The sequence below is a fragment of the Lynx canadensis genome, chromosome F2 (assembly GCF_007474595.2).
Source record: "Lynx canadensis isolate LIC74 chromosome F2, mLynCan4.pri.v2, whole genome shotgun sequence".
Lineage (NCBI taxonomy): Eukaryota > Metazoa > Chordata > Mammalia > Carnivora > Felidae > Lynx > Lynx canadensis.
In genome coordinates this window covers 36,256,249-36,281,865 of record NC_044320.2, presented here as the reverse complement: position 1 = coordinate 36,281,865, position 25,617 = coordinate 36,256,249, and the positions used below count along the sequence as shown (strand labels likewise).

At 49.1% G+C, this 25,617-nt stretch overlaps 1 long non-coding RNA gene across 1 annotated transcript in view; it reads right to left on the bottom strand.

Annotated features, from left to right (window-relative positions):
* Positions 1-25,617, bottom strand: part of LOC116737882 — a 79,439-nt gene that overhangs the window by 39,602 nt on the left and 14,220 nt on the right. The window contains exon 2 of the long non-coding RNA XR_004343190.1: positions 888-984. This is a non-coding gene — a long non-coding RNA (uncharacterized LOC116737882). The remainder of the gene's footprint in view (positions 1-887; positions 985-25,617) is intronic.

Genomic DNA, 25,617 nt, shown 5'->3' with positions numbered 1-25,617 from the left:
GGGGCAGAGAGAGAGGGAGACACAGAATAGGAAACAGGCTCCAGGCTCTGAGCCATCAGCCCAGAGCCTGACGTGGGGCTCGAACTCACGGACCGTGAGATCGTGACCTGGCTGAAGTCGGACGCTTAACCGACTGCGCCACCCAGGCGCCCCTTCCATTAATTGTTTTTATATCTAGTCATGGCAAAATACACATAACATAAATTTTACCATCTTAAACATTTTTCAGCATACAGTTCAATACTGTTAAGCGTAGTTATACTGTTGTGCAGCCAATCTCCAGAACTTTTTCATCTTGCAAAACTGGAACTCGGTATCCATTAAGCATCACCACCCCGTTCTACTGACCACCACCATTCTACTTTTCATCTCAATGAATTTGACTACTTTAGGTAGTCAAATAAGTGAAAATCATATGTGAAATCATACAGTATTTGTCTTTTTGCTATTAGCTTATTTCACTTAGAATAATGTCCTTAAGGCTCATTCAAGTTAGTTGCATGTATCAGGATCTCCTTCATTTTTCAGGAATATTAATTTGATTCTATTTTTCTAATGGCATTTATGACACGCGGTCTTATTTTTAAGCAACATTTGCACATTATACCTCTCTTGCAGAATTCTAGATCTTTGGAGAACAGGGTCTGAGTCTCCACACAGTTGAGTCCCACTGTACCTATTAGCCCAGTGCTTGGCAGAGAATTGGTGCTAATTTATTGAGAAGATCACAGGACCCATGCTCTTTGTCTTGAGTGGGCTCTTTAGAGCTCCCAGTTTCTCAATAACCACATCCCGCGAAAGACTCAACAGACGTTTAAACCTTTCCATGTCATCAAGCTGAGGTGAGCAGAAAGGGATTGGCACCAACCATTTGGGACTGCTCTTACCCCACAGCCTTGAATCAGTCCTGTGTCTTCTCTTGACTTGAGCCTTCTACTCCCTTTTGGCAGGCATCTCCTTTGGGACAGGACAGTGGGCCCAATCCTAAAAGAACAGAAAGTAGGAGTAAGAAAGAGTAAGGGGAGAAGGGAAGAGTTCACACAAGAATGCAAGCTGATAATTAGATTTAGATTTTCCATCCTGCTAAATCTCTGGTTGTGTCATCACTTTTAATACGTATCTTCTGATAAAGATGGGGTGGTAATGGGGGGCAGAGGACTGGGGGGGGGGGTAATGTTAATAATCATACTAAGCATTCTTTCCTACCCTCTCCCCCAGGTTGTCACTGTAGAAGACAGCTTTTTTTCCAACTCAGGAACAGCAAGGGAAGCCTTGCTACAATTTGATTTGGGAGGTTGGAGAACTAAATGCAGCTTTATGTTTGGTCTATAATAGCTATTTTTAGAGTTACTTTAGTTAGCTTGTCTTAAAGCCCTGCCTTTCCCTTTGTCCTTCCACTGTCATTTGTAAGAGGGGATCATGGAACAAACACAGGCGTTGAGTCCAGCAGTCTTGGGTTCTACCGGCGATATAAACTGGGGTGGGCCAATTCACCTCACTGAACCTCAGTTTCCTTACCTGTAAAATGGGGAGAAATACCCCCCTCCCTCCCCAGGCTTTCCTGACGATTCAATAAGGCCATGAATATTAACTGCCCGGTCCGGCATACAACAGTTGGATAATACATGTGAATTTCCTTCCCTTTTCCTGAGTTGACCTGATATCCCTCTTTTCCAGGCTGTGGCTGAATTGGCTTCATTTGGATCCTTGACTCCACATAAGCCACATTCGCTGCACTGGTTTTGTCTCTTTCTTAGCAGCCCATGACCCCAAGGAAACCCTAGGGCAGCTCCTCCTGTTTTGCGATGCCTGGATCATCAGAGAAGAGTATTTTGGTGTGGGATAAGGCTCTGTTCAGGCCTAATAGAACCTTGTTGGGAGACGGAGTTTTCAAGCCTACACGGGAAATCACAGAAGCACAAACCACCACGGTTCAATTTATTTGCCAAATGATTTATCTCCATGGTAGGCAGCAGGCTCTGTGTTTGTACATTGCTTGGAGTGCTGGAGCCTACCTACAGAAGGCCCTTTATTTTTTTTTGACCCACGTCACCTTTATTAGCAAAGCCTAGTCCTAAGGGTCAGCAAACGGGTAGTAGCTCAGCCAGCCCAGAACAAGCAGAAATATGAAAGCAGTTTCTGCCAGAGTCTAACAGAGCTGGTAGCCTCGTTGACCCAGAATGCCAAAACCAATGGCCTGTTGTTGAGAAGAAGTACACGGAATGTGTTTGAGTTACCTTGGTCCTTCTCATTTAGGTGTCATTGAGTTTATCTGGAGCACAAAAGAGCTGTACTTTGTCACTTTCTCCCATCAAACTCTTCCCCAACCCTGCACTTCAGAGAAGAAAACAACTACTTCCTGCAAGGTGGCGGTAATCAAGGCGTCAGGGAAGTACCATTGGAGTCTGGCCTTAAAAGATGGGTAGGATTGGAAAATGTAAAGATTTGGAAGCGGGCCTTTCTGGTGGAAAGAACAGCAGTGACAAAACATAGAAGTGGAAACTTGTAGTGGCATTGCCGGAGAATTATTGGGAGACTAAGCTATACAGAAGGAATAATAAAAATAGGTAATATTAAACACTGTGATAGACATTTCCTAAGACGGTCTTTAGTCTCCGCCTTCTGATCTTTATGCTCTGTGTGACTTCTCTCCTTGAGTATGGATTGGATCTATTGACCTAATGAATAGAATGAGTAGAATGTCTCTGAAGTAATGGGGTACCTTCTGAGATTAGACTATTCAAAGACCGTGGCTTTTTTCTTGAACACTTTCTCTCTTGATGTTGCTTTCTCTTGGGTTGGGTGCCCCAAAGAAAGCCAGCTGCTATGTCATGAGGCAGTCCCGTGTAGAGGACCACATGCTGAGGGACTGAGGCCTGCTAACGACCATGTTAGGGAGCTTGGGTGTGTCCCTTCCCTGCTGCGGCCCAGCCTGCAGATGAGACCTCTTTGCCAACTGCTTGACTATAATCTCTTGAGTGACCCTGAGGCAAAAGCATCCAGCTAAGCTGTGCCCTGTTTCCTGACCCACAGAAGCTGTGGGTAGAAAATGTTTATTGTGGGGTGCCTGGGTGGCTCCATCAGTCAAGCGTCCAACTTCAGCTCAGGTCATGATCTCACGGTTCATGAGTTCGAGCCCCGAGTCAGGCTCTGTGCTGACAGCTCAGAGCCTGGAGCCTGCTTCAGATTCTGTGTCTCCCTCTCTCTCTGGCCCTCCCCTGCTCGTGCTCTGTCTTTCTCTTTCTCTCTCAAAAATAAATAAATAAATATTAAAATAATAAAATAAAATAAAATAAAATGAGGAAAATGTTTGTTGTTTGAAGTAACTAAGTCTGGGGGTAATTTGTTATGCAGCAACAGATAACCAATACAAGCACTTACTCTAATGTACCAGATGCTGTGTACTTCCTATGTCTGACGCCATTTAATCAACATTAGGTGAGTATCCTTGTCCCAATTTTTTCCAGTTGAGAAAACCAAGCTTTAGACATCTACCCAATGCCTGTTACACATCTAGTAAGTGCACAAGCTGAGACTCAAACCGGGCTGCCTTATTCCTGGGTGTGTCCTCTTAACTTGGACACTCTATATTCTACAGTTTGGTTCATTCCCTCTTCGCTCCACCTCCCCCAAGGTCTGTTGGCAACATGGTCCTCGTGCCTCGTCAGAGCCTGGAAGGAAACTTGGGACTTTCTCTGGAGTTTTTTGAACAGAACCTCCCTATGTCCAGTTGTCTCTGACAGGCTGTGCCAGGTACTCGCAGCTCCAACCATCATGACAGCAGTGACCTCCCAGCCCCCAGGACCCCATCTTCTTCCTCCTTATCTCCTTGCCACTCTTTGCCCTGGACACCACCTGTGGTTTTGGAAGTCAAGGCCTGTAGGGCTACCCTTGGGTGGCATAGTGGGCCCCTTTCTCTTGCCCTGGGCTGGAGGTTGTTTCCTGGGAGACCATATCGTATTCTTCAGGACCCGACAAATACAACGTTTCCACTTCCTTCTATCACAGGGCGAGAAAGACCCAGAGAGTCCTGCTCCTACTCCAGGAGATGAGGACTCTAACCCTGCGGGTCCTTCTCTAGTCTCTGGTAAACAAGTGGAAACTCTGCCCAGTCTAACTCTGCTTCCTCCACGGTTTCACTGGACACTGGTTTATTTCAGGGTGTTCCTAGGAGATTTATACTCAACACTCCTCGTCAGTCACATGTGGTGGTCTCTCCCTGGGCCTTTGCAGGGAGGCAGTGATGCAGATGTGTGGGCTGCCCCATCCTGGGTCCTGAGTAACCACGATATTCCTTCTCATCATGGTATCCATTGCCAATTTAGTGAGCTCTTTGATACACTGAGTCTCAAGAGGTCCATAGATGAATGATTACCTTTGGCTAATATTAAAAACAAACCAACTAATCAAACAGAAACTTAAGAGTTAGGAATGACCTTTCATGACTGATAAGCCAGTCTTCACTGTTGATCTGCTACTACGTTTTGCTGTACTCTGTGTATCAGTTCATAAGCTCAAAGGAAGCCACTGCTCAGAAAATTAGCTCCAACCCCCTGGACTTTATACCTTAGTTCCCTGTTAATCCTTGATGGAAATGAGCAGGGCCCTAGGCTTCAAAAGAACTTACAATGGGTAACTAAAGTCCAAAGGCAATCTCTCCCCGCTGGCAGGAGAACTGGGCTCTCAACCCAGCTCTACCACCTGTTTTCTGGAGGATCCTGGGGGGGTTCACCTCACCTCTGTGAACCTGTTTCCTTGTATGTCACACCAGGAGGGTGGGGCAGGCCACCTCCAAGATCTCTTCTAGTCTTCTAGAAGGTTTTATGGGCTGGCCTCTGAACAGGGCACCCCGCCCCCACTCTGTCTCCCTTTCCTCTGCTCAGATGGGCTCCCCAGTTCCGCTGGCTCTCAAAGTAGTACCCGTTTGTCCGGAACAAGGTCTCACAGAAGAGTATAGGAGCAATCTTTTGGCTCTCTGGAACATTCTTAACAAGGCGGGAGCTTCCTTTCAGAAACGTCACGTACGGTCTCCAAACACCTGCGGCCGCTCATTCCCCACTCCTTGGGAGGTGAGGAAAGGGAGGAACAGTAACGAAAGAATAGCCAGCCCCTTCCTCCCAGGATTAGGGCACCAGGCTGGAGGCCTACACAGCCCTGTGATTAGGCTCCGTTTTACAGAGGCGGAAAACCAGGGGATGCTAGACTTGAGACTCAAATTCAAGTACATGCCAAAGGAGACGCTAAGGAATCCATAAATATTTATTAGAGTCAAAAGGTCCTCAATAGATCATCTGAGTTGGCTTTCAGGCAGTTTACCAAGCAGAGAAGTAAAATGATTTACTCAAAGTCATACAGCTTGAGAGTGCATTTGATTCACATTATGTAGTCAGACACCTTTCTCTAGGAGGACTGACTCAGAACCCTTTTAGAATCAGTTCAAGGACATATGGGTTGGAGGCAGCCAGTTACTCTGCCTCCCCTCTCTTTCCTAGCAGGACTTCTCCCACTTTCTAAAGGATGTTCTTTGGCCTCCCACACCACAGACTCGCCTGATATCAAAGGGCCACGTGTAAACACCCTTCCTTCTGTCTTATCAAAATCCCTCTTGCCTGGGTTTATCAGAGGTGACTCACTCCCTGGAGCCCTTTGCAAGGATCTGGGCTGGGGCTGCAGGGCTGAGAGGTACCAGCCTCTCTGCCCACTTCAGAGAAGGGCCTCTTAAACCTCCACTCTTCTCCATCTGCCCCAGCTGGGAGCCCCGCCACCCGCATGTAGGGGAGCTTGGCCCCAGACGCCACTCCTGGCCTTTCTCACAAAACCCTTGCAAGGGGGGGGGCCCTTAGGGGCACAGGATCCTGAGTGACATAGGAACCAGGGCTGATGGCTGTGGGAAAGAAGGCAAATGCTCCGAAACGTGAGGCGAATGGCGGGTACCCCACCCTGAGGCCGGGTACTCAAGGAAAGCTTCCTTTCGTGCGGGAAACGTTAGCTCTTCCCTGGCCCTTCCAGTCCAGCAGGAAGGGGGAGACATCCCATGAAGACATGGCAGCTGTGACCATCGCTGCAAAGAAGAGGTTCACGGGAGCCTCAGGGGAGGAGTGACCGATCTGAGAGGCCAAGCCAGGCGTTCCTGAGGAAGTGGTGTTTGAGAGGACTCCAGAAGGCACAAGTAGGGAGGGGGGTGTCTGGCCGGACAGAGGGCAGGGTGTGATGAGAAAACTGCAGGGAACGGAAGGGGGCCCGTGTGGCCCAGGGCATAGTGTGGAGGGGGCGGGGGGGGGGGGACAGAGGTAGGATTCAGGGTTGCAGGGGAAGGTTGTGTGTGTCAGCCGCTTTCAGTCTTGTCTTTGTGCTGCAGGCGGTGGGAAGCCTGTAGAGGGACCGGAGAAGGGACTGGCGTTCAGGGGACGCTGGCTATGTATGTGGGCACCCAGCCCAGGGAAAGCCATGAGCCCAGAGGCCTCTTCACCCTCTGGTTCAAGCAGTGTCAATGGGTATGAGTGTCCCCAGGCTCGGGGACCAGGGAGGACATGGTGGAGTCGAAGGTAGGGTGGGGTCGGAGGCCAGCAGAGTGGGCGCTCAGTGTCACCTTCCCAACCCTGGCCAAGCGAAGCTCAGGTCCCTCTGGGGGTGGTCTCCTCCAGATGCTGCCCTTCCCCCACCCCCTGGAGCTCAGTGCGCACCCTGGGCGTCTGCGCGCCTCCTCTGCCTGGCTTACACCCCAGGTGCTGTGAGTCACCTGCGTGGTGAGTCAGGGGTAGAGGTGGGAACGTGAGCCCCGGGGAGGCTGGCGAGGCAGGTGGGCGCAGCCCCGCCCCCACGGCCGCACCCCCACCCCAGCTCTTCAGAGGAACCCTTCGGTCCCATCCGCTGCAGGAGGCTTCTTCCCAGCTCCCTCTCCCCCACGCCCACCTCCCTCCGCCACCGGCTACCCGCCACCATCACCATGGTGACGCCAGCTCCCGAGGCAGCTCCGCGATCAGATCAGATCCGCGGGAGTCGAAGCAGGGGGAGGGCGGCTGGTCTCATTAGCCGTCCTATTGAACTGGGTGCTTTTCAAATCAGCTCCCGGCTGCACGCGGCAGATCCAAGGTCTGCTCACCTGAAGGGCTCACCTCAAACACAAGAGGCGAACGGCGTATTCCATGGGGACTTGTTTGCACCAGGAGACGATGCACCCCAGCTTTTAAGCGCTGAAGCATACTAGTGTGTGGGTCCGGGCTGATACCCAAGATTTAAGGGCCACTCGCTGGGTGACTTGAGGTGGACTTGTAAGGCTTTGGTTGTGAGAGGCAATTTGGGGCCACCCAGACTGGATTCAAATCCTCACCCTGCCACTTATCAAAGGGATACACGGGGCCAAGTTACTGAAGCTTGCCGGGCCTCAGTTTCCTCTTGGGTAAATGGGGGATAATCACACTCACTTTGTAGGTTGTCGTGAGGATTAAAGGTAAGTTATGCAAAGTGGCACATAGCCCTACGAAAAATGGCCATTGTTGTTGCGGCTGTTATTATCTTTAGAGTTTCGAGCCCTTCCAGATGCTGCACAGAGGCTTGTTGATTTGAGGTTGACACAAAAGGCAGGTTTTCCCAGCAGTGACTTCTGGGCTGCCAGGACCATCAGTTTCAAGATGGCGGGTAGAGCAAGTTCTGACCTCTCCTCAAAGGTTTCTTACATGATGGAAGACACAATGTAACCTTGAACTGCAGTGTATAAAGACATTGGACCGGTGAAGGAATTGGCAGGAAGGAGAAAAGTCCAAACGGAGTGCGGGGGGACAGGGTAACACAGCTCAAAGAGGGGTAGGTTTCTACTGTTCCATAGAACCTTGACAAGCCTGTAAAAGGGGATGGTGTGGGGCCTGAAAAGAGAGAGATTATTTAGAAATATTTATCAGAGGCAGATAGACTTGCAGGTCCCAACCCCGACTCCCCCTCCTGCCTGGGACAGGAGAGTTATTTTCCAGGAAAACTGAATCAGAGAGACTTTGTGCTACCGACATCAGATACAGAGGGAAGCTGGGGTCAGGTGAAAGTTTGCACACTAAGTGAGCCCTTCTCCCCTGCCTCTTCCCCCTCCTTGCCTAAGACCGACAAGGGCAGGAGATTGAAAGATTCTTTCCTGCAGAAACCAACCCAATCCAGGAAAAAGACCTATACATGTTGACATTTGGAGGCTCCTGGTGAAAAAGTCATTGCCTACCTGAGCACCCTACAATAAATCCCATCCATGTATACAGAACTTCAATCAGCTCTTTAGGGCCTCTTCCTTAAATCCAATCCGAGCGGCAGTCAACAATCACCACAGAGGAAAGCATCCAACGTGACAGAGAATACAACAATCAAACAGGAAGACAAAAGGATCTATGAAGGAAGCAGAAATGATGAATGAGCAGCAGACACTGAAAATAAAGTATATTTGATATCTTTAGAGGCAGAGGAGAAAATGCTGCATCCATAGGATGTGATGAAAAAGGGATAATCAAAGCAAGAAAGAGTGTTTGGAAATCAGAAAAATAACGAAATGAAAATTTCAAAAATTCTGCACCAGCATTGGAAGATAGAGCTACAGAAATTTCCCTGAAAGCAAACAAAAGAACAGCAATATGAGTAAGAAAGAGAATTAGAGGAGTGATTCAGAAGGGTCGACACCCAGTAAAAGTAGTTTCATAAAGAGAATAGAGAAAAGTGATGGTAAGGAAATTATCAAGGAAATAATACAAAAAGATGCTCTGGAACTGAAGGACATGAGTCTTGTCTAACATGCCTAGCACAGGAGTTGAAAATGGACCTAGACCAAGATAACCCACTGTGACACCGCAGAATTCTAGGGTTGATAATTCCTTTATATTTTGCATTTGATTTATCTAGGGATAAAAAGGTCTTAAGAGTTTTCAAAGAGAAAACTAAAAAGTTACATATAAAAGATCAAGGGTCAGAACAGGATTGGACTTCTCAATAGTAGCATTGGAAGTAAGAAGACATTGGAAAAATACTTCCGTTATTCCAAGGGAAAATTATTTTCAGCCTAGATTTCTATTCCCAGCCACACTATTGAATAAGTATGAGGACAAAACAAGGACATTTTCAAACACGCAAAATACAAATAAGTTTACATCTGATGTACCCTTTCTTGGGAAGCCAATGGAAGATGCTCCATGATGAGGGAGTAACCAAGAAAGAGGAAGAAGGCTTGTGATCCAACAATGCAGAGGGGAAAGGGAATTTCCAAGATGCGGGTGAAGGAAAGTCCCAGAATGACAGTGGTGGGGCAGGCCTAGGAACCAACCAGTTTAGATTAGAGAAGAACATTGAAAACTCCAACAAAAATTTCTCTAGGAAATTCTGATTATTGATAGATTTGAGATCTAAAAAGGATTGTATAATGAATCAGTTTGCAGAGCTGTTGGAACTATGGAAAGACTTAGATATTTAAGGAAACAAAACAAATGCAAAATAAAAGGAATTATCAACTCCAGAAAGAAGAAAACGTTGAGAAAAACAAAACAAAATCTCAGTTCACTACTTGGCTCAGTAATGAACAATGTTTATTTTACATAATCATAATAATGAAAACACTGTGTGTGGATTGAACCAAAAAGTAATAAACAATTATGTTGGGAGGAGAGAAAGCACAGGAAGGGGAGGGGTGAATGATTTAAAACGTTCACTTACTATAGTGGAAAATATTTAAAATAAATGACTCAAGAGAGAGAGAACTACGTGTGCCTATTATCCAAAAACATGAATGTAAATACCAAAAAAGGAAGAAAAAAAAAAAAGCTATGAATGTTGCAAGTGGTTGCCTCTGGGGAACAAAAGAAAGATGAGATAGGAAGGAGGTCAAGGGACTTTCACAGATGGTGTATTTTGATAAAATATAAATAAAAATTAAAAATCCAAAAAAGGAAAGAAGACTGGACCTGTGTTGGTCCAATGATGGCTTTACAAACACACACCTTCAAATCCCTCAGTGATAAAGTCAGCAAAGACAAAGTGTCAGGTATATGCATAGTGTTAGGAGAATTTCTGGAACTGGGATCGTTTATTTCTACTAACATGAAAACACCAACAGTAACAACTAGCGATCGTGTCCATAGGCTTTCAAGACACCTTTGCAAGTTTGCTACCATGTTATCCTATGCTTTCAAGGAAAAACACTGAAACTCAGGAATTTAATGGAAGTCATTGATACAGTAAGTGGTAGAGGCAGGACCTGATGCCAAGTCCTCTGTGGTAGATTATATTTTCAAAGATGGACTAATCCCTCATGCTCTTCTTCCACTCCTCCACCAAAAGATGGAGTCTATTTCTCCACCCCCTTGAGTCTGGGCAGGTCTTGCATCAGCTTTGACCTATATAATGCCGTGAGAGAGTTTTGGTGACTTCTCAGTCTAGATCATTAGAAGATTTGCAGCTCTTGCTTTGGTCTTGTGGCATATTCCCTCTGGCACACTCTGTCTTGGAAAGCAGCCTCATCCTAGGAGAAGCCTAAGCCACATGGAGAGGCCATGTGGGCACTTTAACTGCCATCAACTGCCAACCGTGTGAGTGAGCTGCCATCTTGGACCTCCAGCCCATGTGAACCTTCCTCTGACTCCAGGTCACTATCTGACTACAACTGCATGAGAGATGCCAAGTGAAACCACCCAGCTGGCATGTCAACCCACGGAACTGTGAAAGAGAATAATTAAGACTATTATGTGATGTCATGAAGTTTTAGGGTGATCTGTTACATGGCAATAGGTCACTGAAACATTGCTTAACACCAAGGTCCTTATTCTTTCCTCGATACCACCCTATGGGCATTTCTCAGCAGAGACATTGAAATTGGTGGGAGAATTTTTTTTGTAAGAATTTTTTAAGTTTTCCCTGCACACTGTGGACCCTTAGCACCCCTGGCTTTTGTCCATGAATCTGATACCCCTCCCCCAATGTCATGGTGATAACAAAGAATGCCTTCACAGTTTCCCAAGGGGCTCCTAAGAATAACATCCCCAGGTGAGATCTCCAGGTACACAGAGCCATCTTGAGATGGTTTAAAGCTGAATTCCACACAAATGGAAAAGAGAAGTCACTTCTGTCAGTGGGAACGGACAGAAAGGGAAAGCGTGCGGGATAATAGCTCCCACAGTCCAACTGCAGAGTCTCCGTGGCCCTACCTCTGACATCTAAGTTGCTGGTTTTTTGGCCTGAGCTCCCTAAGCCTTGCAAACTGTTTGGTGGTAACCATGCCCACAGGGGGAAAGGGTGTGGGAGGTACAGAACCATGGAGCATTCATCTGGGAGGGAAGGGAGAGTCATTTAGTGCAGCCACTCGCCTTACCGTCTACTGAAGCCAGAATGGGGAATGTGCACCAGTACTATACCCCAGGACCTCCCCCCCACCCCCAAGCACATGCTCTTCCTACCACTCAGACAAGAAATGCTTGTGACTGAGGTTATTATTAGATGGCGAAATGGATAAATTTACTTTGGGCACACAGAATACAGCCGTCCAAGTTAGCCTCACATGACCGACGGTTGGACAAGTTTCCAGGGGCGCTGTAACAAAGTACCACAACCTGAGTGACCTAACAGAAATGGATTGTTTCACTGTCTGGGGCCTGGAAGTTCGTGATCAAGGCGTCGGCAGGGTTGTTCCTTCTGGGGGATGCACAAGAAATTCTGCGTCATATCCTCCTCTAGCTCTGGCGGCTTGCCCGCCATCTTTTTGCGTTCCTCCGTCTTCATCTTCACAATGGCATTGTACCTGCCTGCATCTGTCTCCAATTCCCCTTTTTGTAAGGACACCAGTCACACTGGATGGAGCCACGCTGCGTTAGTATAACCTCAACTTACTTCTGGAAGAACTCTATTTCACATTTGGGCTAGGACTTCAGCATACGATTTGGGGGTGGGTACAACTCACCCCATACAAAAGTTGCATGTCGGGGCGCCTGGTGGGCGCGGTCGGTTAGCGTCCGGCTTCAGCCAGGTCACGATCTCGCGGTGTCCGCGAGTTCGAGCCCCGCGTCGTGCTCTGGGCTGATGGCTCGTAGCCTGGAGCCTGTTTCCGATTCTGTGTCTCCCTCTCTCTCTGCCCCTCCCCCGTTCATGCTCTGTCTCTCTCTGTCCCAAAAATAAATAAACGTTGAAAAAAAAAAAGTTGCATGCACATGCTTTCTGTTTCTCATGTAAAGGTCACTTTGGATTTCCCGAAGTTTGCATCTTCGCTTTGACTCTTGGCCTCACACTGTACGAGGCAGATTTTTCACTTGAAAAAAATCTGATCAGCCCACCCGAGCCCGGGATCTGTCTCTTTTCCTGAGAGAACGTGTTGCGGCTGAGAGCCGCTGCTGGGCAACTACAGAAAGTCTTTGACGGGGCCTCTAATCTGCTTCGTGGCACACCTGTGACAGCTGTGACCTAGGTGTGCGTCACATTTTGCCTTCAGAAGGCTCTGAAAGAATGAAGTCAGCTGGCTGAAGACACCTGGGGAAGTACAGCCACCTGAGCATGGGGAGCCTTCCAGCTTTGGAAGCACAAAGTCTTTAAGACACACAATGGGACGAGACAGAATATGGGGAAAGCCTGATGTCACTGCAAGTCAGGGAGAAACGTTCAGTCATTTATTTATTCATACGTTCCTTCAACATGTTCTCAGTGAGCAAGCACCCAGTATGAGCCAGGCGCTGTGAAATTCAAAATCCGGTGGGGAAGAAAAGTAAACATACAAGCAATTCTGACTGCGATAAATAACATGGAGGAAACAGTGTGCAATAATAAGGAACAGCAAGGACGTCGACTTTTAACGGTGGTCAAAGAGCCCCGTAAGGGGTAGCCATGGAGACCTGGAAGATTCAGGCAAGGATGCAGGAACAGCTTGTGCAAAGGGCCTGAGTTGCTGATGGGCTTGGAATTTTTCAGGAACTGAAAAGAAGCAGATGTGCCCTGGAACAAAGATATGCCTCCGGCAGAGGCAAGAGATGAGGCTGCAGAGTAGGGTGTGGGCCAGGACCGGGATGGGATTTCACACAGACACTGTGCAAAGCCACCACAGAGTTTTAAGTAAGAGAGTGAGAGGGGTGCCTGGGTGACCCAGTCTGTAGAGTGTCCGACTTAGGCTCAGGTCATGATCTCACAGCTCGTGGGTTCAAGCCCCGCGTCGGGCTCTGTGCTGACAGCTCAGAGCCTGGAGCCTGCTTCGGATTCTGTGCCTCCCTCTCTCTCTGCCCCTAACCCACTCGCATTCTGTCTCTCTCTCTCAAAAATCAATAAACATTAAAAAAAATTCTAGGGGCGTCCTGGGTGGCTCAGTTGGTTAAGCATCTGACTTCGACTCAGGTCATGATCTCATGGTTCATGAGTTCGAGCCCCACGTCGGGCCCTGTGCTGACAGCTCGGAGCCTGGAGCCTGCTTTGGATTCTGTGTCTCCCTCTCTCTCTGCCCCTCCCCTGCTCGCACTCTGTCTCTCTCTCTCTCTCAAGATAAATAAACGTTAAAAAAAATAAAAATAAAAAAAGAGTGAGATGATTTGATTTCTTTGTTTTTTAAATCATTCTCTCAGATTGGCAAAGATTAAGGTTTGAAAACACATGGGGTTGGCAAAGGTGTGAGGAAACAGACAATCTCATAGCTTGCTGGTGGAGTTATACGTTTGTAGAGGAGCAACTTGGCAATATTTATCAAAATCAAAAATGCACTACTTTGACTCAGCGACTTTGTTTCCATGCATTTATCCTGTATATGTAATGCTTGAAAATCATCATATACTAGATTATTCATTTTTGGCATTGTATGACTACACAAGATTAAAAAAAGACCCTAGATATCAGTAAGCGACTGATAACCCATCAATATCAACAAATAAGGGCTTGGCTGAGCAAATGGTGGTCATTCACACGGCATAATGCTGGACAACTGTAGGGATCAGGGACCTCTTTATGTACTGATGGGGGCCAGTTTCTGAAATATACAGATAGTCAATTTTAAAAAGCAAGTTTCGCGCACCTGAAACATTGTATGCCAACTATAAATCAAGAAGAAGAAGAAGAAGAAGAAGGAGGAGGGAGGAGAGGAGAAGAAGAAGAGGAAATTCCAGAGAAGAAGAAGAGAAATTCCAGAGAGAAGAGAAGAAGAAGAAGAAATTCCAGAGAAGAAGAAGAAGAAGAAGAAGAAGAAGAAGAAGAAGAAGAAGAGGAGGAGGAGGAGGAGGAGGAGGAAATTCCAGAGCCGTGTGTAGAGTATATATATCATTTAAGAAAAAGACATGTGTGTGTGCGTTTAGGTCCTTCAGGAGAGGAGTAATGAAAGCTGTAAAGAAACAAAAGACCTTGGCCACCGTGTCAGAGTGGGGGAAGATGAAAGCGGGGGTGGGGGGGGAGTGTCCAGAAGCCACCCGGGTGCCCAGGCTGGAGGCCCTGGCCTGGATGCTGGGGGCAGTGCGTGGAGATGGGGACAAGTGGGCAAATGTGCGGCAGGAAAGCCGGACAGGATGTCGGGGTGTGAAGAGAGAAATGAGCACGAGGGACAGCCAGCCAGGTTTCTTGCGTGACCTCCTAGTGGAGGTGCCGTTCACCTAGAGGAAGGGCAGGCTTGGGGTGGGGTGCAGGACAGAACTGAAGGTGAGGTTTGGGGCATGCTAAGTCCGACGTGCCAGCAATCACCTAAGCGGAGATATTGTACAGGAGCCCCAGTAGTGAGGCCCGAGTTTAGACGTCCTGCTCGGTCCCTCCCCACACCTCCACCCAAGAACACTGCCAGTGTCTGTAACAGACAGCTGGCTGTTTTGGGTGACGAGAGGAGGCAAGAGCATTCCTGGGAGGGGAGAGGGGAGCACTGAGGTGTGGCAGACCGCACTTGATTGACATGCCACAGGAGAGGTAAGCCCGGGAATGGCAGGGCATGACTTGCATTGTAGAAGTCCCTCTGATGGGAACAAGACAGACAGATCAGAGGGAGGTAAAATGGAGCCACCGGCAAGTTATTGCTGGAATAAAGGAGCTGAACGAGCTTGGGGCCAACGGCGATGGAGAAGAGGGTAGGATGTGGATGGGATGTGGGGGTGGGGAGGGTGGAGGAGCTGAGAATAACTCCCAGCCTTCTGGCGTGAGTGACTGCAGGGGTGGTGGGGCCATTTCCCGAGAGCAAGTGTGGGAGGCGGAAGGGGGAGGCAATCCTTAATCAACCTAAGCTTGACTCGGTTCCTAGAGACGGGTCCTGTGTGGTAAGAAGACTTTTCTCCCAGCCTGTGTCTTACCACACCGCACTGCAGCCCTGTCCTGGGAACTTCGGGGGGGCTCTTACTCTATCGTCACCAACTTTGACTCTATCTCCCCATGGCCCCCCCCCACGTGGAATCCATCATCAAACCCTAAAAATCCTGCCATCAAACTATCTCGCTTCTGTCCTCACCTTTCTATTCTCACGGGGCCCTAAACTGGCAGGAAGTGACCAGGGCCTCTCTGGAACTCTGGAGGCCTGTCGCTGGGTCACAGGAGGCATCTGGCTGCAGTCGAGGCTGCTGTGCGTAAGATGACTCTACGGCCAAATCTATAGCCATTACTGAGGACTTTCCCCATAATAACATGGTGACAAGCCTTGTTCTCATAGATAACGCGGGCTAAATCCAAGGTCAGAGTTGCGCGGCATTTCCTCTGAAGCTTTGGGACTGGGAAAGTCCTTTGCTAAGTGGCTGATCACTGTTCATGCAGCAGCCCACCCCAGAGAGAGCCTGACTACCACACACAGAATGTCTAACACGATGAGGCCTCGGCTCTGGAGGGCCTGCCACCCTCTGAGTCACAGAGCCACACTGCACTGTACCTTGGGCCCCGTCCTGAAGTCAGGGACTGTGTGAGGCCTTCCCCAAGTTGGCCAGGCACCTAATGTCAAGAAGCCAGGTAGCAGAAGCAAGGGGTGTGTGTGTGTGTGTGTGTGTGTGTGTGTGTGTGTGTGTGTGTGTGTGATTGACAGTGGATCGGGCAGGATGGCAGGAAGGCTCCCTGCTGAGGTCTCTGGATGGCAGAAAATGCACAGAAAAGAGCATGTCAAGTGGCTCTGGGACAGGGAGATGGCCTTATGCTTTTCTTACTCAAAGGTACTGCTTCTTCTGGGTACTGGCCACATTTGGAAGCTGGACCAGGAGCTGAACTTGGTTCTCAGAATCCCGGCAGGGTGGTCTGGAAGGTGACGGGGGAAGGGCGTAGGTGTGCCTCAACTGCTTTGACTCAGGTTGCAACATGTCAGCGTGCTGGCGGGTTCTTCGTGTTTCAATCAGATGAAGTTTTTGTTGGATGTTTAGTGACAGGCACCCTCTACTCACGTCATCAAAAGCCTACGGTGGAAGGGAAAATCAACTGCATATTCCTGAAAGCCAGGAAGTATCAAGTGCAAAACCTAAACAGACTTCTCTTACTAGGGTGCCCGAATGCAGTGACAGAGGGAGCAGGCGCTTGCGTGTGGGGTCGGGGAGAGAAGCTCCTTAACACCCGCCTTCCCAGATGGGGAGGCAGCTCATCCCTCGGGGGCAGCGCCCTGGTGGGCGGCAAGGGCTCGGCCTCTTCCCCGCTCCTCCGGGCCCCATCTTCATCTCTGTCTCCGACCTTCCAGAGTGTCCAGCACTGTGCAGGGCACATCCTGGACCCTCAGGATGGTGCTGGTGGAGTGGCTCAGAGAAGGACTGGATGAGCGGTGAGTGTGTGGATGCCTGGGGCCACAGCAGCTTTGGGGGCAGCTGTGTGACTCTGGCCAGTCACCCGAGAGCTTTCTGACCCCCCGGGCTACGCCCATCAGGGTCATCTGCGAGACTTATGGTCTTAGATCCCCCCCTCCCAGAGTTGAAGCTCATGTCATCGGACCATGCCTAGGTGTGGCCATCCACCGAGCCTAGGGTCACTCCCCTCACTTCTTCCCATTCAGCACCTGCTTCTGTCATTCAGCCTCCTCAATGACAGTTCTTGATTTCAGTCTCCACAGACTTGGTCCTTCTAACCCCCCTTCTCGTCCCTTGATTTCCTCTCCCTCGCAGCTGCTGGACCTTCCCGTCATTAAGAATTGCAAAGCCGGGGCACCTGGGTGGCTCAGTCGATAGAGCGTCCGACTTCGGCTCAGGTCATGATCTCGTGGTCTGTGAGTTCAAGCCCCGCATCAGGCTCTGTGCTGACAGCTCAGAGCCTGGAGCCTGTTTCGGATTCTGTGTCTCCCTCTCTCTCTGCCTCTCCCCTGCTCATGCTCTGTCCCTCTCTGTCTCAGAAATAAATAAAACATTAAAAAAAAAAAAGAATTACAAAGCCTCGGGGCGCCTGGGTGGTTCAGCTGGTGAAGCGTCTGACTTCAGCTCAGATCATAATCTCCAGGCTCGTGAGTTCGAGCCCACGTTGGGCTCTGTGCTCTCAGCACAGAGCCCGATTCGGATCCTCTGTCTCCTTCTCTATGTGTCCCTCCCCGCCTCAAAAATAAATGTTAAAAAAACACAAAAAACAAACAACAAAGAATTGCAAGGCCTCTGTGACCGCTTCTTCAACCACCTGCCAATTGCCCAGCTCTGCTCGTTTCTTCCAGAACCCCAATTCCCACCTCTTCACAACCGGACCAGGGCCTATAAAGACACCGATCTCACCACATCCCAAGTGTCCCTCCCCTCCGTCATCTTCTCGAGTTCCCCTCACCCAGCTTAAACTCCATGGCCAGTCATAACTCCGCACGTGCACATCAGCCCCCTCCCTTCTCTTGCACTGTGGTACTCACCCAACAGCCCCAGTGGAGCTCAGCCTTCTGTCAACGCCACACCGGCCCCCACCCAACCCCCCACCCCCGCCCCCTCCCCCCAACACTGAGCATGAACAGTCAAAAAGATGAGGAGCAGGCCGGTTGGTTGGGTACTTCAAATATGAGGGAGCCCTTCGTGCTTTCTGAAAACCCAGCCACGTCCCCCAGCTCCACGCGTTCCCTCGCTCTCCAGTCCCCCACGTCTCCGTCTCAGTGATGACGTTGCTTCTGACTTTACTTGGGAAATCGTGAAATGAGAAGAGCGTTTAAGGAGACTCCTCTCATCCCGTCCGTGTTGGCGTGCGGGGGTGACCGTGACCGGGTACCACAGACTGGGTGGCTGAACGACCATTGATTTTCCTACAGTTCCGGAGGCCGCGAGTCCAAGATGAAGGCGTGGACAAAGTTGGTTTCTCCCGAGGCGTCTCTCCTTGGCTTGTAGATGGCCGCCTTCTCCCTGAGTCTTCACACGGCCTTTCCTCTACGTGCTCCCATTGTTGGCATCGCTTCCTTGTCTTATAAGGACATCATTCGTATCGGATTAGGGCCTCCTCATTCGGGGCACAGGGCCCACTCGCCTCCTGGCACACAGGCTTAGCAGTGGTAGCTCCTCCCAGGATGCCTGAGGCCCTCAGGAAAGGTTTGAGGGGCAGACAAACCCTCCCTCACCCCCTAGAGTAGGGCTTTTATTTTAAAGTAGATGTGGCCGGGCGGTGGGGGGGGGGGTGGGGGGGGGATTGCCTGGGTGGCTCCCTCAGTTGAGTGCCCAACTCTTGATTTCGGCTCAGGTCGTGATCCCAAGGTTCATGGGATCAAGCCCCATGTTGGGCTCTGCATAGACAGCACGGAGCCTGCTCGGGATTCTCTTTCTCCCTCTCTCTCTGCCCCTCCCCCACACGTGCAGGCACGCTCCCTCCCTCTCTCTCGCTCTCTCTGAACAATAAATAAACTTAAAAAAAAAAAAAAAGATTCGGTGTTTCAGTCACTTCCCTAGACGCCAGCAAAGCACAGAGAAACAACGGGATTCCAGAAAGGTCAAACGGTTTTGTGATCAAATGTCTCTTTGGTTTGGTGATGGAAGTGCCGAGGCCATCCCTTCTCCCTCCTCCCAGGTTCTTCCTGAGGCGGGCCTGGGAGGTGGCTGGTCTCTCCCTCTCTCCACCATGCCTCGGCTTTCCTGTGCCCATGGCTTCTGTTCCACAGCCGTGTCCAAGGAGGCCACACAGAGTTTTGAACGGGGGAGAGCAAAGAGTCTGGAGGGGAAAACAACATCCACGGGCTCTTTCATATTTTTCTAAGTTCCCCTAGTTTTCTACTGCATGCTGGTGTCTGGAGAGAGAAAGAGAGGGAGGGAGGGAGAGGGAGAGCCCAGGGATGGGGCAGGGGGAGAGAGAGGTTTTTTATTTCATAAAGATTTTACTTCCCACAATCTCAAGGAGGGAAGGAATCGGCAGTGCTTGCTTATTTGTTTGTCAGACCTATACACTCGCCCTGCCCCTGACTCAGATCACCGAGAGGCCAGAAGCGTGGCGATCAATTAAAAGGCAGAAAAGCCGGCAGCAGTGAGTGGCATGTATTCAATCAAGGGGACACAAATTGTAAAAGATCATCTTCTCCCGGGCCCGAGGCTGCTCTCTTCCTTCAGGAAGGCCTTGAAGAAGCGATCACTTCTGTGTTTCAGAAGGGACGGGGGATTCCAGATTTTTCTTATAACTCATTCCTCATTATGATGAAGGTATTTCTCTTCCCTAGAAACCCTGCCCCCTGAAGCTTCAGCGTCTGTGTAATTTGCTTTCCGCAGTTTTCTGTCCGCTAGGTTAGCCCTTCTTGGTTAGGTTGTGATGATTCTCCTTTTGTTTTCTCTGCTTTTCTCATCATAATGCTTTCTTCACCTCATTTCGCTCAATCCTCCCTCCTTTTTTCTTCTCTCCTGTAGTCTTCTGACTTCACAGCCATAGCACCAAATGCTCAGTGGCTATTAAATAAATGTTTCATATCAAGAAATCTTACACCGCTTGATGTGGAGTAACGGCTCACAGTTACTGAGCATTTGCCGCAGGCCAGCTCTGGGCCAACCTCCAGGATGGAGTGCATTACATCCTGCCTGAATCCTCAAAGCTACCACATGAGGTTGTGGGAATCCTCAGGAGGGCTGGGACAAGGCGGAGGCAAGCGGGACCCTAGGCCACAAGAATTAAGGAGGCGCTCACTTTTAGAGTCCCGAAAGGGCAGGCGACCCCGAGAAGGCCTCACGGTGCACTAGCCTGAACATTACGGCAATTTCCATTTCTAACATAGAAGGAAATGGACAGATGGTAGGGCAGTTGCCCAACGTCACAGAGCTAAAGAAGAAAGAACATTTGAACACAGGTTTACATAAGTCCAGAAACCCCAGCTCTTAAGAGTTATAACCAAGGGGCGCCTGGGTGACTCAGTTGGTTGAGCATCGGACTTTAGCTCAGGGCATGATCTTCCAGTTCACGGGTTTCAAGCCCCACATCAGGCTCGCAGCTGTCAGTGCGAAGACAGTTTTGAATCTTCTGCCCCCCTCTCTCTCTCTGCCCCCCTCTCCCTCTCCCTTCTCTCTCTCAAAATAAGCAAACTTAAAAAAAGGAAAGAAATTATAATAATATGTACCCAGAGCACCCAAGTAGCTTTGAATGTCACCATTCTTAAATATGAAGAGAAAGACAAGCAGCTTCGACTTTTGAGGAAAGGCCTCTAACCCAAATGCCAGAGATCTAATTAAGCAAACAGATAAAAGGGGAAAAAATGCAGGAAGTCCTAAAGCTGCAATAATGCAGAAAACAGAAGACAGCTTCAAACTAAAGTTTATAAACTCAAACAATGAGAAGATGTTGCATCCATGGATCGAGGACCAGATAAAAAGAAACATTCAGAGAGTAGGGGAAACGCTTCTAGAGATTAAGACATTATAACAGAAATGAATATTTCAATAGAAGGCTTGAACAGTGAGGTTGAAGGAGCCCTCCCAGGAAATAGAAACAAGACAAAAAGAATAGGAGAGAAAAGGTAGAACCAGAGAAGCAATGCAAGAAGTCCAACACCAAATTTATTGGCATTCCAGAAAGAAAGCAGAGCAAAAAATGGAGAGGAGGAAATTATTTAAAAAGACACCAAAAAATGTGGACCGACTGTCCAGAATATTGAATAAAAAAAAAAAATAGATAAGTTATGGTGGAAATTTGACAAAATCAGGGACAAAGAGATGATCATAAAGGCTTCTAGGAAAATATTAAAAATTAGGAATCAGAATGGTATTCCGATTTCTCACCAATCCCATTGGAAACTAGAAGTCTGTGGAGCAATGCTTTTAAATTCTGAAGGAAAATGACTTCCGTGTGGATGGGAGGCTAAGCCAAAGACATTTTTTTCAGATAGGCGAAATCTCAACAAATCCATTTTCCATGGACCCTTTCTCATGAAGCTACTTAAAGGATGTACTTCAACAAAACGAGAAAGTAAACCAACAAAAAGCGACCCGGGTAACATCTAATCCAAGGCAATCATGTCCAGGGCAACATGGTTCAGTAGGTCTGGAGAGCTCTCAGTTCACGGTGGGGCCACAGGTTGGAGGACACTGAATACCTGTGTTCATGCCACCACAAGGACAAAGACCTGATAGCCTTTTAATGTACTTGCCTCCATTGGGAAGAGTTAACAAGGAGTCAGAGGACTTGGTGAGAGGCACCTGAAAATCGGAGCAAATGTACCTGGGTGATTACTCCGGGGAAAAAGAAAACACGTACATGAAAGGAAATGTAATTATAGCAGACTCTGAGGCTTATCTGTGAATAACAGTTAACGATATTGACTGGGGCATATCAACATAAATTCTGAGTATTAAAGAATCCAAAAGAGGTGAAATATTATATTGGAGAATGATGTGAATGCGTGCAAGTGTGTATAAAATGTAAAAATTAAATCTCCTCTACTATAGTGGGAAGTTACTATGGTCTAAAATGGGGAAAAGTCAAGAAATATATTACTTGAAACTATGGAGGAAAATACCAGAAATGTCTGAAAGAGTCCAAAATGCCTGTCTCTGAAAACTGGGACTCAGGAAGAAACATGCTGAGGGTAAGGGAGCCTCTGCTTTTTATTATAAAAAAAATACTACTGTGATACTTGTATGCTTAAATAAGGTCTATTTGTTACCATGATCAAAATTAATGTTAAAGGTAATTTCAGTACACTTATTTACTGCCTTTCTTTTTCCTCTTAAAACTAGAAACCGTGTGTGGGAAAATATCACTTCTTGGGCCTTTTTCCCTCTTGAACAGAATATGCTGTCTTACTCCTTCCTCGCCTCTATATTTTATTATGAAGCAGGACAGCAGTTTTAATCACCCCTAAAGAGCCCATAATCCTCGACCCAATATTTGACTTTGAAATTAATTTTACAGCTCTGTTTGACTACACTTAGGTCATAGATTACGTATGGAAAGGCAGCTTACGAGAAATTTAAAAGCTGTCCACCTTCCCCACCTGCCCTTGATCCAGAGGTAAAGGTCTGCTTCACGGGTTTCTCTGATGGAAAGTACCCATCACAGCAACACAGTCCCTCTCGCCGATCGTGCCCCCATTTGTGTTCCCACACTTCGCCTGGAACTGGCTATCAAATTCCGAAACTTTTCCAACAGCCATTCAGTCACCAGCTCAATCAATGTTTCTTTTTTAATCTTTATTTATTTTGAAGGAAGGAGAGACAGAGTGTGAGCGGGGGAGGGGCCGCAGAGAGAGAGGGAGACACAGAATCCGAAGCAGGCTCCGGGCTCTGAGCTGTCAGCACAGAGCCCGACGCGGGGCTCGAACCCACAAACCACGAGATCATGACCTGAGCCCCACAAACCGTGAGGTCATGACCTGAGCTGAAGTCGGACGCTTAACGGACGGAGCCACCCAGGCGCCCTGCTCAATCAATGTTTCTTAAGCATTCAAGGGTGCTCAGCATTGTCTTAACCCTCTGGAGGAGAGAAAATACCAGAAATGGTCTATGCCCTAAGGAACTTGAAACCCAGTTGAGACAGGGGGCCCTGGACCAAAACAAAAGAAAAGAAAACAAACAAAACCAAACCCATCGTGAACAAGGTGGAATATAGAGGTTATCTGTGAAAGGCAAGAAAACATAAAGACGTGCTGTTTGGTTCCCGGAAGGGGAGACCAGGGATGGCGAAACGGTCAGATCAGACTCCAGGGAGGAGGTAGACCTTGGCCTGTGTGCTCAGAGGTCATGTGTCGCTCAAAGCTATCTTTCTGGACTCCCCTGACTTGGCACCTCTCCCCTCAAAAGTTACCCACGCCTTCCTCTGGGCTAACGCTGGATTTTGGATATGCTTCTGGGACTGCAATCATCCCATAGCTCAACAACTTGGGCTAAACTCTCTGTTTACACCACAAAACTGCGAGTTCCCCCAGCTCTGGGCTGTATCTCTTGGCAGGCCCGGCCCCTAACTTAGCTGAGGGGCTCAAGAATGTGAGCTGAATGGAAGAGCGAATATTCTTTACTGCAAGAAGGACAATGACGACTCGGGCACAGTGTGTGACATTGCAAGTATTTCTCCCCAGCCCCGAAGCGGGCCTCCCTTTCCCACCCTGTCTGCACGTGGGGGGCGTGGGAAGGCTGGTGGGAGAGTGGGGTCAGAGAGCCAGACAGGACAGGGGAGTTCTCCATAGGGGTCATCTGGGGGGCGGGGGGGGGGGGGACAGTCTGAGCTCCAGCTGTGTCTGGCACATGGAGGACTCTCAGAGAATTCACACGCCATCCCTCCCAGGCCCTGGGGCTTCATACCCACTGCGCGAGGGCCCGGGAGGCTGAGTGTCCTCTCCTGATTTCTCAAGAAACACAGAGCAAACCCGCAGTCAAGGTGGCCTTGATGGGGAGTGGCTCTGTGGGTGGCCAGTGTTGACTGATGGCCCCAGATCTGTAGGTCTGGGGTCACCTGAGCCCATGTTATGAGCCTGTGGAGTACATGGAGAGGAGACAAAAGAGGCGAGTGGAGCAGGGGGGACCCGGCGGTCGCCTCACCCCCAGGAGACACCAACAAGTGGAGCCATTTAGGCTGGCCCCGGAAAAAATGGGGCTGCCTTCTCCTCTGGTGCTACGTGGTCACAGTGACTTCGGCCTCTTCGTTCGTCATAGGACCCTAACAGTGTCTCCTTCGTGGGGTGTCTTCGGGGCCAGGCCGGGCCAGGATCAGGCACAGACACGGCCAGCATGGTGGCTGGCTCGCGCATCGCACAACTGGGCCCCACCCCTCACCTGGGCACCGGCTCTCCCACGTAGGAGGTGCAGAGCACGGCAGCGGCCTGAAAAACGACCGGCATTCTAACCGTGACTTGCATTTTTTATAATTCTGGTTTTCTCTTGACCAATTAAAAAAAAAAAAAAAAAAAAAAGCCTTTTTGCTCCTTTTCCTCTTGGGCCCACCGGTTGTGCTAGTTAAGGACAGCTCCAGGTATTGTGGTCAATCATAGAGCAGGCGGGAGGGACCCTCAGAGCAGTCCCAAGAGGCAGTGCTGTGCCAAGGTAGGGCGAAAGTCAGACTTCCTGGCTTTGTGCTCAGCAGTCCTGGGGGAGGGAGGGGGCTGGCGCAGAGAGGCAGGGATGGAGCAGGGCCGAATGGACAGCCCTTTGCCCCCAATTTGCTTGAAGTGCCCTTCCTGACCAACCTTGGCCATCCTAGAACCACCTGAGATGCTTTTAGAAAACGTTCATGCCCAGAGGCATCTGGGTGGCTCAGTAGGTTAAGCGTGACTCTCGACTTTGGCTCAGGTCATGATCTCCCGGTTCCTGAGTTTGAGCCCTGCATCCCGCTCCGTGCTGACAGTGTGGAGCTTGCGTGAGATTCCGTCTCCCCTCTCTCTCTGCCCCTCCCCACCTTCTCTCTCTCTCTCTCAAAATAAATAGACTTAAAAAAAGTTAAAAAACAAAACCACAACAACAACAAAAAGACGTTTATACCTAGACCCCACCTCTCCCCAGGATTCTGACTCCATTGGTCTGAGATGGGGCCTGGTTACTCTATTTACCTCCTGATGGTACAGCACAACCAAGGTTGAGATGCTCATGGGTTAACGGAACCTGGTTGCTGAGTTAACCCTTCTTGAAAAGTTGTCTTTGGACAAGTCCTTCGGCACACAGGAGAAACGTGCTCAGGAGTCAGATGACCCAGGTTTGCATCCTGGCTGTGTGTGGACCTTGGGCAGGTTATCTAAGCATCCCTGGACCTCAGTTTTCTTGATCTACACAATGGTCCCTCTCTCACTGCGCTGCTGTGAGCATTATAGAGGTCAGGCACGTGAAGTGTTGGCACAATACTGAGCAAGTCAGCCCTGCCATCGGTACTAATGATTATTTCTCGAAGAAAACACTCTTATCTGCTGCCCAATCTTGCAGGTGGAGAAAGCCTGGGGATCATTCAAGACACTCACCTCATGGCTTCTGCAAATGAGCAGGTGAGCAGCACTACTCCAGGCCATTTTCCTTTCTCCCCGGTCCACCTGTAAGTCCCCAGGGCACTCTTTCCGGCTCTTTCTGGCAATGACAGCGGGACTGCACTTCCCTGATACGCTGTTTCCAAAGCCGTTCTCAGGTGTTGTCTCATTCAACAGCAGCCCTCGCCCTCCCACGATTTCTACAGCTCCTTCTCAGCCTGAGTAACACCAAGTTAACAAACGGAGCCGTGTCGCCGGGTGTAGGGGGCACAGACGAGTCACAAAGGCAGGCCACTCGGGTACCAGCTCTGGCCTCGCAAGGCATAAATCTCGGACGCGTGTGCCTGTGCTGCCTAACCTCTCCTGCTGACACTTGAGCACCCGTGCAGCTGTCGGCTTAAAAGAGC